Raw genomic sequence first — 16,478 nt, 5'->3', positions numbered from 1 at the left:
GATTATATGCCAGCTAGTAATACAATTAGCTCCCAGTCCAAGAGGAGGCAGAGAGGGACAATTTGCTCTGGGGATTTTGTGGGTTTTTGCTTTTTCCTTTCTCTTTCGGCCAATGTTGACGCAGCAGGAAAAACAAGCGATGGCAATTTTATACAAGTCAAAGGATTTGCAGTTTGGGGTTTAATTTTATGAAGGCCTGGAAAAGGGTGGAGTTTACTGACTAAAAATGACAGCCTTGGCTTATCTGTGGATTTCAGTTATTTACAATACTCCTTTTTTCCACTTCCAAAACAGACCACACAACGTTTTACATGTTTTCCATTCTTCCTCCCGACTCTTCTAAACAACAGCACGATTCTGTGCCGTCAGTTGTGATACCCAGTTCTAGGTGTCATTTTTTTGCAAAACATTATTTTGTAATTTTCTGAATTTAGGAAACATGTCTGGGTATTTGTTACGCTGGGTTAAAATATCTGGATAACCTTAGGAAATTGAAAGTGTATTTATAGTCACACTGAAAAAATACTAGTATGCCCTAAAAGCATACTCACTGTATCTAGTCTAAATCGGACCAGGAGAACTCGAGAAGTCATCCTAGATAAGAGAGTTTGGAGAGAACTCTTTTAGAGTTGTTTTGTTGTGTTTATTTTTGCATGGATGTGTTTCCTACATTAGAAAATGTGTAGTTGTTTTGCCTGATTTGGAAAGAGTGAGTGAGTGAGTGTGTGTGTGTGTGTGTGTGTGTGTGTGTGTGTGTGGCGGGGGGTGTTATGTGAATGCTAACATTTGCTTCTTCATCAAGATGTATGCCTATATATGTGTCTTGAAGGCAGCTGCCTTCCTCCACAACAGCAACTGTCTCCTATAAAAAGTTATCACTCACTGGGTATCCCAAAGGAGCACTAAAACATTCAAGTTTATGTATTAGCTATTAAAGACTAAATGCTTGTCCTAGAGAACCTCCCAGTATGGGTAGAGTGCTTTCCATGAATTGACAAGAGAAGGGTTTGAAGAGAGGGTACTTAAAACACAAGAGGAGGTTGACATGTTTTATTACAGTGGCCTTCATAGCGGGAGCTTTTTCTAAGGTGAAATGCGGGAGATCCGAAGGAATTTCATCAACAATGGGTTTCAGAGAACCAGGTACTGCTTTTGCACTGAATATCGAGTTCTGTTTTTTAATAGGAGAAAACACACAGGTGACTACGTTTCAGCTTCGAGTGATTGAAATTAGGTGCATGGCTCCCATTAGTAAGAGGAGCTGTGAACCTCATTCCCAGGATGCTTCAATGATAATTTACCCTAAAAATTTAATTTATTTGAAGTGTATTATAAAACTATATGGATAGGTTTTTCACACTGTGCGCCTTCGGCGTGTGATTCACGTTTGGATGAAAAGAAAATTCAGGGGGAGGATTTGAGGGAAACATCGGCAAAGCAACTTAGTGAAATCACGTCTTAACCAGGCTATATATAATGCACAGGCACTTCTAGGGTCTTTGTTTCCATAGACTGCGTGCAAAATCTAACGCTAAAATTCTTACAGAGGCTCGTTAAAGAACAGTAACGGAAATCTAAGAGGGTAAATTATAAGTCTATTTTGTCTGGATTGTTCGTTTTATCTTCACAGGGAAATCTCGCCGTTACCTGAATTGAGATCAAGGGAAGAGAGGTATCCGGCGTTCCGGAGACGGTACATAGCGCAGAGCTTTATTTTTGTTTCTACTAATTACTCACTAAGTCTGTAAGGAGGTATGTACTACTAGCCGTGAGAGATACCGCGCTGGACCTCTCCTACCAGTGACTGCTCGGCGTTCAGTGCCTCCCGGTTCCATGAGGCACACAGCGCCCGTCCACTAAGCACCCTGCTTTACAGCTTGCTTGCCCGACCATTGGTCACCCCATTCTTCTCTGAATTCTGTACACTGCACGGTATTTTACATGCTTTTATCTTATTTTTGCCACGCGTAAACAGGTGTTGGTTTGACCGTTGTAACACTACGGGTACAGTTTCTTTGCACGACTTTAATACTGTTCCCTCTTAAAGAGAGGTCGTAGGGGTTCTCGGGTTAATTCGGGTAAGAGATAAAAGAGGTTTTCTGCTTTTCTAGGTTTGGGTGCCTCTTCTGCTTTAGAGATTTGAACACCAGTTCTTATCAAAATCCTGTTTAGGAAAAAACTTTCTTATTGTCTGTCTCTCCTTTAGGATATCTGTGTTCTCAGGATTAAATAAATATAATCGAAAAAAATTCAAGAACTTTTTCGGAGCGCTCTTGTCTCACTTTTCTCTGAGATTCCCTTAGGGGAAAAGTGAAAAGAAAAATCAGTGCCTGGGAGGGCTGCCAAAGGAGAACAAAAGTAGTTGTTGCTATGCTACATTAACAATTAAACCACAATTTTATTCTTTTTTTTTTTTTTTAAATTTTTTTTTTCAACGTTTATTTATTTTTTTGGGACAGAGAGAGACAGAGCATGAACGGGGGAGGGGCAGAGAGAGAGGGAGACACAGAATCGGAAACAGGCTCCAGGCTCTGAGCCATCAGCCCAGAGCCCGACACGGGGCTCGAACTCACGGACCGCGAGATCGTGACCTGGCTGAAGTCGGACGCTTAACCGACTGCGCCACCCAGGCGCCCCAACCACAATTTTATTCTTAAAAATACAGCCTTCTACCTTCTCTTTGCCCTTCCGTAAGCTGAAACACAAAATCGTCTTCTGCAAGTACTGAACTTGTGTCAACTTTAATGTGGAAACAAAACAAAACGAAGAATAAGAAATTCTTTGTTTTACATATAAAGTTAATTCAAATCTAGTAACCTGAAGATAAAATTGTATCAGGGACACACCACATCTGTTGTCATAGACTCTTAAGAATGAGGCACTTGACCTCTAAACTTCTGCACTGATGGTTTTTCACCTTGGAACAAAATACTGTCTTTGAATGAAGAACATCAAAAAGGTACATGCTCAAGTAACTCAATTTTCCTGACGTAAAAGACGTTATCGTTTGTACATACTTGTATTTCCTAATTATTTCACAACTTAGAAAGTTCTTTTCTCCATGGCTAAATTTTATATTAAAAGAAGAAAAAACCCCACTTCAATCAGAAGAAGGCAAAGAAACTCCAAGAACTCCACCCACTTAGCCAAAAGAAGCACTTTGTGAATGATTTACTCTGGGTAGGTATATTTCTGCACACTTATCCGATTTGCTATTGTAAATTCTTTTATAGCTTCCTGGTGGAAGCCCCTCAGAATATGGCTTTAAATCAATCCATTCACAAGGTTCAAAAGCTTTAAATTACTAGACCATGGTTACCATTGAGAAAACGCACTGAGCTCTATCAAGGACGGTGAGAATGAGAGGGAGAGAGAAAACAGGTACAAGTTTAATTCTCTAAGGTTGCCACGTAAGTGCTGCTGAGAAAGGCGCAAGACTTCCTGAGAATGAGAGCTCCGAAACACATCACTTACAAAGTGGGGGTAACACACAGGCTCTAGTCTCCATTGTGTGTGGTCCCCTCCATCTTGGTAGCAAATTCCCTCTGGGGACAACGCATAGATTCTATATTTTAGAAAGTCCTCATTCCTTTAAATGTCCAGGAAAAAGAGAAAAAAAAGGGGGGGGCTGTAGAAATGCCATTGTTTCCACAGTATCCAAAAGAATATGAAAATCAGATTGATTACACTTTTTGGAAACATCTTCCTAGAGCTTAACTCATGGAAGTTAAAAGCTTACGTAATGGGCTAGAAAGCCCACTGTAACCTAGCGAGAGTGTGTTTTGTCACGACAAACAAGTTGTATATTTCAAGAAGCTTTTGCGTCTCATTCAGTAGGTCTGGAGGCATTTTAGTGACTGGGACTTACCTTCTCTTCTTCTTTAAAGCGGCGTTTAGTTGTCTTGATTGCACCGAACTTCTAAATCAGTTTGTCTTAGAAGAGCAGGGTCTCTAGAACAAAATAAATACAACACATAAACTGGAAGAAAACTTGATCTGCTGTTTTATATGAATTATTTCAGGTCTGCAGTTCTTTCAATATTAAGACATGCGTTATAACAAAGAGGTACTGCTGATTTATAACAATGAAACATCAACAATATTAACAACATAAAGAGAGTTCGTGCCTGCCCTAGTAGTATGTGAAGCTAAAGTTTATGTCATGTATCCATATGGTCCTTTCCCTTTTTTTTTTTTTTTTCTTTTTTGGAAGTGAAAGTAAGAAATGTATGGCATATTTATCTTGACTAAGAGTGAAATGTTGAGGAATTTATCTGAGACCTGCCACCTTTCTGTCTTCTTTAAAGCCCCTCCCGTCACTGTCTCTGCTGGTAGCTCTGATTATGAAGTAGGAGATATTTTTAGTCACATCATATTCCCAGAGCCTGGGATTAGGTTTACTACGGTGTGAATCTACAAACCCTTGTTTCTGGTTCCGTTGAAGGAAAACACAAATGCATGAGTTTCTTGTTTTTGTATGTTATTTAGTCATTTTAGAGAGCAATCACAGTGAAAATGAATCCACTTTTTGAGTTTCTCATTTAGCATTACAGTCCTTTGGAGTCGTTTCCAAATGTCAAAGAATGAGGTAGATTCTCTCTTTCCCTTTCTTTCCCTTTTTCTCACCCTAAACAGAAACTAAAAACAAAATCAACTAAACAAACCAAAAAACCCAGGGAGGATTTAAGATAGGCAAAGATAAGAGATTACTTTTAGGATTCGAACATTGTTGACTAAGAGGTAACTGATATAATTATCATGGGAAAAAGAGAAGTGGAGAGAAAGAACTAGTTTTTCAGAAATTTGTTTTGTTTTGTTTTGTTTTGTTTTGTTTGTAAACATATTAAGGAGCCAATGAGTATCTGGTTAATGTATTGGCTGAAGAGCTGAGTTTTAGAGGTGGAAGGTCGTGGATAGGTGTATGTACCTCTCCAAGTGGTAGGGAGAAACTGGTCTACACTTGGGGAAATACCTACTAACAGAGTGTTGGGGGTGGGGGGGATGAAGAATAGGCCATAAAGGAGCCAGGAGTACTGGGAAAGAAGGAAGGGGATCAGAGGCCAGGAGTCACAGTAGAGGCCATGGAGAGAATGTTCTGAGACATAATGGGTCTGCAGTGGGATTTGAAAGGGTGAGAGCTGTCTGAGGATGATAGGATTCAATTTTGGAATTGCGACTCCTGAGACAAGTATTTTGGTGAGATAGAGGGGGCAAAAGCCAGCTAACAGGAGGAGGGAAGCCAGATCATGGCAGGAATGAAACAAGGTACGATACACTTGAGGGAAATGGGTTTTTGCTGGTAATTTTGCCTTTGGCTGCTTAGGGACGGATCATCCTGGGCATGCTCATAAAACGTAAGTAAAGGCCAATGGCAAGGGAAAGGCTGCAGATGCTAGAGAAAGGTGATGTGTGTGTGTGGGGGGGGGGGGGGCGGGGGGGTTGGGGAGAGTATCTCAGGCCAAGGGTGAGTGGGAGGTTTGGCTGTGAAGGAGGAAGGATGCCATTTTACTTGAGGCAGGAAGGAGAAAGTCATTTGTGGCTTGAGAAACTGGGAAATGTGTCAAAGGACTGGAGAGGCTGCTTGGACAATATGATTAAAAATAAATTTACACAAAAGTTCAAGTAGGAATCCAGTGAGATTAAGTAAAATAGGGTTATCCTGGACCTAGTTGGAAGATTTTCATGATTTTCCCAAAAAACTGCATGAGCCTCCAGCTAAGAGGATCAAAGGTGGGGCTAACCCCAGGTTGGGCATCTACTTGGCAGAAGAAAGAGAAAACAAACTGGGAAGTCAAGCAGGTGCACAAAATATGGAAAAGAGTGAAGAAATGGATGAATTTGGAGACTGGGCTAGGTATTTCAGTTAGTTGACTCAGTCCTTTCCTCCTCTCCCCACTTCTCTCCCTCTCTCCATTTTCTTCCCTTCCCTTCCCTTCCCTTCCCTTCCCTTCCCTTCCCTTCCCTTCCCTCCCCTCCCCTCCCCTCCCCTTCCCCTCCAGTCTCTCCTTCCATCCTTCCTTCCCTCCCTCTTCTCTCTTCTTTCTTTCTTTCTTTCTTTCTTTCTTTCTTTCTTTCTTTCTTTTTCTTTCTTTCTTCTCATTCATTGAAACAAATATTTACTGAGTCCTTTCTTTCTTCTAGGCATTGTGGTAGGCACCAGCTAAGAAAAGCAGCCCTTAGCTCAAGAATTTGCAGAGGGAAGGAGATGCGTTCTTAGTACATTTTTCACCAACGTCATGTCAGCAATACTCATCTATCTCATAAACATGTGTCATGTATTATGTGTATAATGCATGTGTTTATGATACATATACAAAATAGCATTGTTCATGTTTGTGTTATCTCTCACATTAATTCATCTCATCTTTTCGCACAGTGGGTACCTGATATAGGATACTATATATAGGTCCTCAGTATTTTCATTTCAAAACCTTCCTACTTCCTCCTTCAGACTGACTGCTGTGTATCTAAGAACGCTGTTTGGCCAGAGTGTTGCTGTTACACAGCAAATAACCACGGTAGATGAGCCCAGAAGAAGGGACCCTTCTATAAAATACCAAGGGGTGGGGGAGAATGAGGAGACGTCCTGAAATTGGAAATGGTGTTTGGAGCAGAGAAAAGTAATTCAACTCTGGTGTGTGGTCGTCTATGCCTACGGATCAGTATTCCTTTATTGAAAGGGAGAAGAAAAAAATCATCTTTTACCCGAGAAAACAGGATTCAAACATCTGATGGGATTAACTATGGAGCCGTTATGCGGTGGAGAGAAAGTGAGGGAGGGAGTGAGCGCTTTGGAGCTGCATAGTACAGAGGCTGCAAAAGGCTCCTGAAAAGCGAGATTCTGAGGAAGCCTTCCAGGTTTTCTAGAAAGTTGGATTTGAATTTCATCTTTCAGAATGTGTATTTTACTGTCCTGCAGGTATTCGAGAAGTTTGCAGCTCTGCATTGGTCTTGAACACACGTCTAGGTAGATGTTTTCACATGTGATTGTTGACGTGTGAGCCTGGCTATAGCCCAGGCATAACAGGTCCAGGGAGCGCCAGGCTGGGCTCAGGCCTCCAGCTCTGGAACTAACACTTGACGCTCTCACTGCACCTGCAGCTTTATGGCGACTGTTCCTTTTGGTGCCATTTGTCCAACTCACACTTATAGGACGTGTCATACGCAGGTTCTGAAACCAAACTGCCCGTGAATGAACATCAGCTCTGTCACATAACGTCCGTGCCTGAATGACCTTGAGCAAGACAATCTCTCTATGCTTGAATCACATCATCTTTACAATGGGGATAAAAGGACATCTCCCCATGGGTTTGTTATGAGAATAAAAAGGGCTAATATTTGTTAAACACGTAGAGTGCTAATATTTTAAAATCCTTTTAAACTCTATGGGGCACCCCTGTCAGTTAAGCCACTGACTCTTGATTTCGGCTCAGGTGATGATCTTACAGTTTGTGAGTTGGAGGCTGCATCGGGCTCTGTGCTGGCAGTGTGGACCCTGCTTGGGGTTCTCTTCCTGCATCTCTCTCTCTGTATTTCTCTTCAAAATAAATAAGTAAACTTAAAAAAAAAAAAGTAAAGTACTTTTAAATTATTATTCTTTTAAATACTCTGAATTATAATCACTATTTATATTTATACATTAAAATAAAAGTTTTGTCTTAGCTGAAATTATTGTTTTTAAGACTAGGAGAAGAATCTTGATTGGTAATGGGAAATTTTCAATAGATGTTTTTCAAGGAACGTTTGAGACTGATTGGATTCAAAATGAAACTACTCATATTCTTCTAGAAGCAACTGCTTTCTTGGTTAGCATAGAGCATCCTGAAACAAACAACACGGGATGCAACCATTGTGTTGAAAATGCTCATGCAAAACCAGGGAAAAGAGAGAAAGTATAATGATAATTTGTGTCTTTAGGTTTCATCTTCTAGGGTGATTAAAAATTTCTTAAATCTTCCATACTTTCATGTGGTGGATATATCCTATACTCCCCACCAGGCTGCAATTTTTTTCTGGACACAACACACAGGGAGCATAACAGTAAGAGGCTGATTCTTTCTGTATGAACTGATTAACTTAACAGCGTAGGAAAAACAAATATATGCAAACAACATTTAAATATGCCAATGCAAAGAGACAAATAACATCATTCAAAAGAAAGGTGCCTCCTTGTCTCGAGGTGACAGCTGGCTCCCGCAGAAAAATTGCGCAACCCTATCCTGCTGATACAAGACAGGTATCTACTATCAAAATACAAGTGTTAGAAAACTTGAGTGATGTAGTCCAGAGAAGGCTCTGAGACTGTCCTTCGAAAACATTTAATAAAGAAATTTGGAGATGGAGATAGTCTGAATTATTTATCATTCAACAGAATGAAAGTAGGTAGAACTCTACCCATCTTAGTTTTGTGTGTTTTCTATCGGATCATCGTAGACGAACATGAGAAAGATTGTTCATGAAATGCATAACACACAGGGGGAGGAGATGTTTGGGGAGATTGCAGCAGTTTTTAACACAGTATGAAAGAAGCTGGCAAAGAAGACCAGGAGGTCTGTTGACTGTGAAAACCACTGCAGAAAGCAAACTGAGCTTGTTGTAAAAAAAATATCAGCCAGAGAAACAAGCGAGTTCAATAAAGTTGTGGCCGAGAAGGATTTAAGACATGTTTTTCTAGTCAGCAAAATTAATAGCGTTTTTTATTTTGCCATTTTAATACCAGAGACACCTGAAAAAAAGCAAGGGTGGTGGGTCCTATAAAAAGCCATTCTAAAAATTGGCTCAAGTCGTCTTCGCATGCTGGGCAGATAAAACTAGATGAGTGAAACACCAGCCTCTCATTTATCCGTGTGCTCAGCAAACATCATTGTGTGCATATTGTCAGGCACCGTTCTGTTTTAGGTGCGTGAAGATGGGCAAAAGCTCCTACAGCCATTGTCCTCGTGAAGCCAAGATGGCTATCAACAGCTGTCACACAGCTATGGCTGCAGACAGACCACAAGGGCAAATGTTATGAGACCACTTAGCAGAAAGACCTCTGAGGCTCAGAGGATGCTCTCTGAGGAAGTTGGTAGGATTTACCTACATCCAGTGGAGAGAGTGAGAAATGGGGGTGGAGAACCTTCCAGACAGGGGGAATTGCTGGTACAATGGCTCCGTGATGTAAGGAAGGGTGAGTGTGAAGAACTGAGAGAAGGTGAATATGGCGGACTCAGGTGAGGCAACAGGAGGCTGGCGAGCCACGAGGGGGCCGGACCAGACAGCACAAGGTAGAGGGTACCCTGAGGATTTCAGTTTTTATCCTGATCCCAACGGGAAGCTTACAAGAGACGGAGGCAGGAGATGTCATATTTGTGTTTTGAGAGCACTAGTCTGGCTACAGCTTGGCCCCCCCCCGGGAACTACTCCAGCAGCAAGAGCAAGAGAACCATAAAAACCAAGGACACCCTTGCAGATGAAGAATATGAAAAGGATTCAGGTGAACTTGAGGAGATGTGATGTACAACGACCAACAGATAATGGCACATACACGCTGAATACGCAGGATTTTCAGAGTTGCCAATTCCACGGTGGTGAGTTCCAGAATTTACCTTCACACAACTGCTCTGAAGTTTCAAAGCCTAAATTTGTTACCTGTCACAAGGACAAATGCTAGCACTAAAATGGCAAGCGAGATACAAACAAATGCTGTTGATTTTGCTGACTAGAATAAGATTACTTCTCAGTCACAACCTCATTGGACTAATTTGTTCCACTTGAGGATATTTTTTGATAAGAAGCTCAGTCTGCTAATTTGGGCTGTTACCATGCTTCCTTCCCGTTCCATGTAAGGTGGTAGCATTGAGATAGAAGCTTTGAACTCAATAGGCAAAACAAAAGAATTTAAATAACACATTGAACTTTGAGCGATTTCTGATAGAAACAGATCTTTAGGTTTCATGATATTTGAGACTCTGAAAAATGTTATCGTAAGGTATCTCACTATGTTACAAGATGTCTTTGAAATACGTTTCTGCCGGAAATGAAGTGAAAATGTAGACAGCACATGGGCCCTGCTGACCAGCTCCAACACGAACATTTTATCCGACGTAAAGAATGCGAGCACTTGGGTATTATGAACGACCTGACTACATCCCAATTTTTGACTACTCATCTTTGAAACTTCCATTAGTTTCTTCTGAGAGTACGACGTTAAACATATTCCATTCCAGTGTATTTTCCTTTCACAACTCTTGCTTTCACACAAACATAAGGATAACATGGAGATTTTTTTTCTTTTTTTTTTTTTTAACGTTTATTTATTTTTGAGACAGAGAGAGACAGAGCATGAAGGGGGGAGGGTCAGAGAGAGGGAGACACAGAATCTGAAACAGGCTCCAGGCTCTGAGCTGTCAGCACAGAGCCCGACGCGGGGCTCGAACTCACGGACCGCGACATCATGACCTGAGCCAAAGTCAGCCGCTTAACCGACTGAGCCACACAGGAGCCCCAACATGGAGACTTTTTAAATGTTCCCGGTACATCTCATAGTTTTTACTAATAAAAACGGAAGTTCATTTTATAAATTAGAGACCCTAAACGTTTCTGATAGAAAGCTAAATACAACTGAGTACACCATGTATCATTTGAAGAAGGCAGAGAATAAGTAAATACCGCATACGTAAACGTAACACGAACAGGTACCTATCCAGATCCACTCTATTTCCAGAACAGCCAGAAAATATTCTCCTCTTTCATATTTAAATTGCTAGAAGTGTCTTAGTTTCACTGTCCTCCTCTCCACCCCCACCTCCATTATTAAACTTTTGCTGGCTGGAAATATTTTAGTATAGACATCAAAAATATTCACTTTCTTGTAAGGAAAACAAATACAAAATAAAACATCTGGGTTATTTATTTATTTATTTGGTAAAAACATATTCTAGCTTCTTAAGGTAAAAACATATTCTAGCTTCTTTTTTTTTTTTTTCAACGTTTATTTATTTTTGGGACAGAGAGAGACAGAGCATGAACGGGGGAGGAGCAGAGAGAGAGGGAGACACAGAATCGGAAACAGGCTCCAGGCTCTGAGCCATCAGCCCAGAGCCTGATGCGGGGCTCGAACTCACGGACCGCGAGATCGTGACCTGGCTGAAGTCGGACGCTTAACCGACTGCGCCACCCAGGCGCCCCTATTCTAGCTTCTTAAAGAAAAAAAGATGTCTCTTAGAATCCTGATTCTGCATTTTCTTTCTGACCCGTTGTTAATCTTTAGAGTGATTGCTTTTTTTTCTGCCCAAAGCTATAGCTTATATTCAATGGGTTTTTTTCTTCATTACTAATAACACATTCAAAGCATGAAATGTATGATAGGGATTGATTATTGTTACGTTCGCTTACAGTGGGATACGATAACTGGACAGAAAGAATAGTAGCAAAGACTTGGTCCCCTCTGTAGAAGGTGCCTATATTTTAGACTCCCAGTTCCATGACCTACACAGGGCCTGAATGTTTCTGAATTAATTTATTATCAATGCATCATATTCCTAAGAGTGTGACCACGAAGGTATTCGAATCACAATGCATTCTGATACAGATAATAACCTCTACTACTCCAAATCATGTAAGTGAGAAAGCATTTCTGTGATCTTCAAAAATCAGCTCCCTCTGTGGCATACTGTCCACAGAATACTCCCCTGTCACGAAATGGGCAAAACAAACACACAAACACATGAACAAGCCTTTTCACCAGATTCCAGGTAGAAGAACGTGCTGAGATACAATTTTCTATGCACAGGGGGCCGATGATCGGTCGCACACACTTAAACTCACTGGTGCCATAAACCAGAAGGGGCCAGTCAGAAACTCCTCCCTGTGATATAATCTATGTTCACAATTTGTCTGATAATCAGGGTAGTTCTAGATCTTTTTTGACAAGAAAGCCCAAATGTGTCTGTGTCCAGGGTGGAAGGATGGGAGGTAAAATCTATCCTAATTCTATTGAGGGAAACTCGAAAGCAAATGGTCTTAAGTCAACATTCACCCTCTGCATGCGTTCTAAGATTCATCAAGCTTCAACAAAGAGAATATTAAAGAATACCTAGCAGCCACCCCAAATCCCAAGTTTTTAAAAGAACACAGCTGTCTGGGATCTTTAAATGCCTCCATGATGCACGGAGTGGATCACAGTCATTGGTAAATGGAAGCTGGAGGAAAAAAAGTTAAAAAGAGAAACATTTTCTTCCTTAAATAAATGCAAGTGAAGAGGATCTTTCATGGCATGCTCTCACTGCCATTTCAAAGCTTCAAATAGGCTAAGACAAATAAACCGCCTCATTTTGACCTAGATTACTGTTTAAACAAAGGTACATATTCTTAATTTACATGAAAAGCAGTTAGGTCTGCTGCTGACAGCACTGTGAAAAATGCACCTGCTTAGGGCACGCTTTTACATTTGGAAACAAAAAAAAGAAAAAGCTGGAAAAGGGTGTTTTTTGTTTTGTTTATTTTTTGTTTTTGTTTATTTTTGTTTGTTTTATTTTTGTTTTGTTGTTTGTTTATTCTTTTGTTTTTGTTTTCTTCTGGCCACTCTCGTCTTTGGGCCAGAAATGGTCTTAATATTTCTAAACTAGTTTGAGTGAAGAATTATGATTGCTGTTTAGACATGCTTAAAGCATGTCGGAAATTATTTTCTGATTCACACTCTGAGCCCAAATTTCGATATTCCATGCTGTGTTTGACAGTTAAAAAATGGGTAGAAAATTGGAACATCGTTCTCCTTCTCTGGAATGCTTTGTGAACAAAGTAGACTTAGAAGAAGGAAAAACAAAACAAATTGGGAAGAGCGTCGTAGGAATGACATTCACATTTCTATTTATTAAAATATGAATTTGTTAGTGTAAACATGCTTTTAGAGTATGTGTATTCATCTATGGAGACAAATGGTTAGGAATTCAATATGTGGCCCTTTTTCTCGCTTTTAGAGCTTTTTTTGCTTGTTAGAAAGATGATACATCTGCTTTTCAGTAAGTAAACGCGTAAGAGGGAAAGCAAAAGAATGACTACTCAACATTTTGATATCACATTGTCTTTTTTTTTTTTTTAGTTTATTTTATTTTTGAGAGACAGAGAAAGAGAGAGAGAGAGAGAGAGAGAGAGAGTGGCAAGGGAAGGGGTGCAGAGAAAGGGAGACAGGATCCGACGCAGGTTCTGTGCTGACAGCAGAGAGTCTGATGTGGGGCTCAAACTCACTAACTGTGAGATCATGACCTGAGCCCAAGACGGACACTTAACCGAGTGCGCCACCCAGGCGCCCCAATGTTACATTTTCTCACTTAAATTTATTCATTCATCAAATATTCATTGTTCACCTATTGTCTGCTAGAATATTCCTAGGTGACAGGGACACGGTGGCGAACAAGGCCACGGAATCCAGGAGACCACAAAACCAGCAGATAAATACAAGGTAATTACAAATTTTGCCAAGTTCTTTCAGGGAGAAGAATGACGTTCTGCGGGCGGGTGTGATAGAACATCTATTCTAATCTTGGGTGCATTTTCAAGTTTTTCTGTGGAAGTCTGAGTGAGATGCATCGAGTAAGAAGAAGCGCTGAGGGGAAGTAGGGACAGGAAGAGGAAGAGGAAAGGCTTGTGCGAAGGTCACGAAATGGAGGCCGCTCTGCTGTCGGGAACCAACCGGTGAGGAGGCCATGGTGTGAGGAGAAGCCGGACTCCTAGCTTGAGACACGCTGTGATGCCGTGGAATTATTTTTGTCTGCTATCCCAGAAGTGACGGAATCTACTGGAGGCTTTGCAAGTTGGCAAATAGGATGATTCAATTCAAATGATCAATTGAAACTATTACTTTTTTTCAAGCTTATTTATTTGGTGGGGGGTGAGAGACAGAGAGACAGAGACACAGAGAGAGAGAGAGGTGGTGAGAGAAAGGCAGAGAGAATTCCAAGTAGGCTCTGCACTGTCAGCACAGAGCTTGCGTGGGGCTCAATCCTACAACTGAACCATGAGATCATGACCTGAGCCTATGTAATCAAAACAAAAATTTTTTTTTAATGTTTATTCATTTTTGAAAGAGAGAGACAGAGAGAGAGTGCATGAGTGAGGGAGGGGCAGAGGGGGATGGAGACACAGAATCTGCCACGGGATCCAGGCTCTGAGCACAGAGCATGGCGGGCATGAACCCACACCCCTGGAGATCATGACCTGAGCCCAAGTGGGATGCTTAACCAACTGAGCCACCCAAGCGCCCTATTGAGCCTATTTAATTTTTACGTCTTACCTTGGCTTTATCCTCTCCGAACAGAATGGGTACACATGAGCAAGATGTTTCAGTGAAAAACATGGGCACTGCTCTAACTAATTGATCTGGAGGTCTTGGCAATAAAAGGTAGAGCGAAGAGATTGTACAATGGAGGGGGAGGCGTCCACATGGTGAACTGTGGCTGGTCCTCAACACCTCATCTTCTTCCCTCGTGTTCGACATGAGAAGCCCAGGGGGAGAAGCAGTTTTTGCCAGAGGCCCCAGAACCCATGTGCCATGGGCAGGCGGGCGAACATGACTCAGAGGGGTTTTTCCTCTTTCTATGTTCAGTTCCACGCGAATCTGGAGGGAGGAGGGCAGATCTCCAAACCGGGGTGGGGTGGCCACCAGTAGGGCACCAGGGTGCTGGGCAGCGAAGGAAACACCAGACATCCACCGTAAGGATTACACTGTGAGAGTAGTTTGCCAAGTGCAAAGGGAACGAACCATCGCTATTATCATTAACCCGGTAATCGGCTTGGGCAATGAGACAAGTAAATCCAAACAGGGTAGTTCTATGAGCTTGCTTCCTGTAGCCCTTGCTGAAATACAACTCGACATCGTTTGCTTTTGGCAGTCTTGGGAGGTTGCGGACGTCTGTATCACGATCTGAACATGGCCACTTACCCGGTGGGTGATCCCAGGGAACTTTCTTAGTCTTTTGCCATAAAATTAGCCATCAAGCCCTCACAGGATTGCTGTAGAGTTGAATGGGATAATATACACTGTCTGGCACAAGAGGAGGGCTTAGCAAACACTAGCTATTCTTGTATCTCAAGATCTGCGGTAAAATGTGACTTCTGTGTTTTTTGGTTTCTAAGTCTATGCAATAGGAAGCAACAAAGCGTTAAATCGATCTTATATATAAAGTGTGTAGAGTCTTAAAGGGAACGCTGCTTTATCAATGTGAAGTATTAGGAACGACGTAACGGAAGATTTCAGCTAAGCTGGATAAATATTATTATTCTCATCACAAAGGTCAGAGTGATGTTGGCGACTCAAGTGACTTGTCAGAGAATGTCCGAGTTTGAGACTGGGAGGCTGGCTTTCCTAGCTCCTACAGGAGAGGACTGCGAGATAAAGGCTCTCTGAAGCAAAACATCCCCACCCATTCAAATCACTTTAAACATTCCAGATGATTACAGTGCAGCCCATTTCCCCCCATTCAGCTCACATGTCTGACTTTAGCAAATAGTTGAGAAAAAAAAATACTACAAGTTTGTGAGACTGTGGCATTGGCTAACCAGGGTGGATGGCTGCGGAGGCTGAAGGGTTAAGGATTCTCTTTGCATCCATTCACAGATGACCAGGAGAAAGTTGGCAAGTCGGTCACATACCGCATACGTTAATTAATATTGAAAAGCGAAAGAGTCATCCCATACTAGAATAGAAATAAATGGTCATCTATCTGGGTATACACACCAAACAACTACTCATTCAGAATTAGATGTCCCCTAACTCCCAACGTTCATAACACCGTTTCCAGCTCTTGCGAAGTATACAACGTATTTTCTTGCCTCACCATAAATTTCTTACGGTTTGCATTATCATTTGATGTAATATCATAAGCTCCTTAGCTCACTCAGAAGCTTTAAGACCTTTGTTCTGTTTTCTCTTCCTCTAAGGACATCACGAATAAATCATAAAGTGTGCCTTTAGTTTGTAAAAAAGCAAGAGAAAATCATCTATTCAATCTCTCTGAAAATGTCCACGGGCTCATAAGAAGTTCCAGTTGGGTCGCTGATGGAATTTTGTTATGCAGATTAACGCTACAATAATTTATGGGTTCTGCCACTCCCTTCATATGGTCCTCACGCAGAGCATGTAATAACTAGAAGAAAAATGCCTCAAAAAGCCTGCATCATTATTTAATTCCGTGGGACCGCACTTCTTAGGCTCTTATCTGAAGAAATCTGTGTGTGTGTGTCTGGATTTTATATGTTGCCACAATTAAACTTGTTAACAATGAGTTTGTAGTGAAGAAACGAGTCTCGGAAATCACATTCTCCTTTCCAAACAGAACAGGCTAAATACTGCATCCCGTCGTAAACACTGCTACCTCTTTCAATACGAATCTTTCCAACACTCATCTTAACTGCTGTGAAGAACTCAGTCCGGGAAAAAGTCCGTTATTATACATACCAGGACGCGAATTTTCACCAAGTGTGCTAGAAGATTAAAAACA

The 16,478-nt window shown here is 41.3% G+C and overlaps 1 protein-coding gene across 14 annotated transcripts in view; it reads right to left on the bottom strand.

Annotated features, from left to right (window-relative positions):
• The window catches only part of TENM3 (teneurin transmembrane protein 3), a 1,294,211-nt gene that overhangs the window by 721,007 nt on the left and 556,726 nt on the right, over window positions 1-16,478 (bottom strand). For all 14 annotated transcript variants that reach the window (XM_086703136.1, XM_086703140.1, XM_086703142.1 and 11 more), the window contains exon 4: window positions 3,869-3,951. The gene's annotated coding sequence lies outside the window, so the exon portion shown is untranslated. The remainder of the gene's footprint in view (window positions 1-3,868; window positions 3,952-16,478) is intronic.

This window comes from Puma concolor, chromosome B1, assembly GCF_028749965.1.
Source record: "Puma concolor isolate L17-30 chromosome B1, mPumCon1.1.hap2, whole genome shotgun sequence".
Taxonomy (NCBI): domain Eukaryota; kingdom Metazoa; phylum Chordata; class Mammalia; order Carnivora; family Felidae; genus Puma; species Puma concolor.
The sequence above is the reverse complement of the archived record's forward strand: the minus strand, read 5'-3'. Positions and strand labels throughout refer to the sequence as shown.